Source organism: Haplochromis burtoni, unplaced genomic scaffold, assembly GCF_018398535.1.
Source record: "Haplochromis burtoni strain Fernald_Lab_line unplaced genomic scaffold, NCSU_Asbu1 Contig_931, whole genome shotgun sequence".
NCBI lineage: Eukaryota > Metazoa > Chordata > Actinopteri > Cichliformes > Cichlidae > Haplochromis > Haplochromis burtoni.
This window is the reverse complement of record NW_024583292.1, coordinates 99920-101370: the sequence shown is the minus strand read 5'-3', so window position 1 is coordinate 101370 and position 1451 is coordinate 99920.

The window sequence follows — 1451 nt, the reverse complement described above, 5'->3', positions numbered from 1 at the left end:
CTGTTGCCGCACAGCAAGAAGGTCCTGAGTTCAATTCCACCATCAGGCCGGGGTCTTTCTGTGTGGAGTTTGCATGTTCTCCCCGTGTTTGCGTGGGTTCCCTCCGGGTACTCCGGCTTCCTCCCACCGTCCAAAGACATGCAGCTTGTGGGGATAGGTTAATTGGAAAATCCAAATTGTCACTAGGTGTGAATGTGCGAATGAATGTGAGTGCGAATGGTTGTCTGTCCCTGTGTGTTGGCCCTGCGACAGACTGGCGACCTGTCCAGGGTGTACCCCGCCTCTCGCCCTATGACAGCTGGGATAGGCTCCAGCGCCCCCCGCGACCCTGAAAAGGATAAGTGGAAGCGAATGGATGGATGGAAAGTCCAGTGTATGCTATTCCAGCTAGCATCTCCCCCTCCCACTGTATGTGCTACACAGTCTCAGTCAGGCTTTTTGTAAATGGGCACCTGTTTATGATGTCATGTTGGCTGTGGTATACCCTCTTTGGATCTGGTGCTCAGGGCCTGTTCCTGTCACGATCAAAGCCTCTGTGCTGGCCTGTCCAACATTAATCAGCATCAGCCAGGCTCAGAAACCTTTTGAGCCTGGCTGATAGAGGTGTGCTGTCCGAGATGACGTCTGCTTTCATCTAAACTGTTTCTAAACTTTATCTAGATGTTTCCTTGCTGCGTTGAGCTTATGAGGCACAGATGCTCCACGGTGTGGTTGAAAACACCTATTGGATGGAGCCTGCCTATTTGCCTGACTCGCTGTCAACTTTACTCAATAATGCGAGAGGTGGAATTGCTTGTATATTAAAGTGCTTTGAGAGTTTACAGAGTAATGTGATGAGCTCCCGATTCAGACTCTTAAAACATCACAGGCTCTAAGGCAACAAGAGAAAACTCGTCGTGCAGCGGTCAACAAAAACTACAACAGACAGAGCTGTGAGAGTGAAGATATGAAGATATTAAATGGCCTGTATTTATATAGCACTTTACTAGTCCCTAAGGACCCCAAAGCGCTTTACATATCCAGTCATCCACCCATTCACACACACATTCACACACTGGTGATGGCAGCTACATATTACACAAATTAAACATATTTACATGTAGAATGAAAAGAACCTTGTAGCTTGACTGTCTAAGTTAGTACAAGTACAATCAGACTCATGAAGGAGGCTGAGATTACATAATTGTTGTTGGAACTGAAAAAGAGGAAAACTGTTAGAAAATGCATCAGATCCACATCTATTTGTGTTTGAGCGCCCTCTAGTGGAATTTGCTTTGATATGACAGACTTTAAATCAACATAATAAATATCAACTTTCTTTAAAAGTCAATTAGTTATATGGTACCCTGGAAAAACCCCAATCTTTGAGGAAAGCTTGATATTCAATCCAAATATTCTGAAAATATGTCAATAATTGTGATTTGTGTTTTAAAAATGTCTCAGACGGCGAC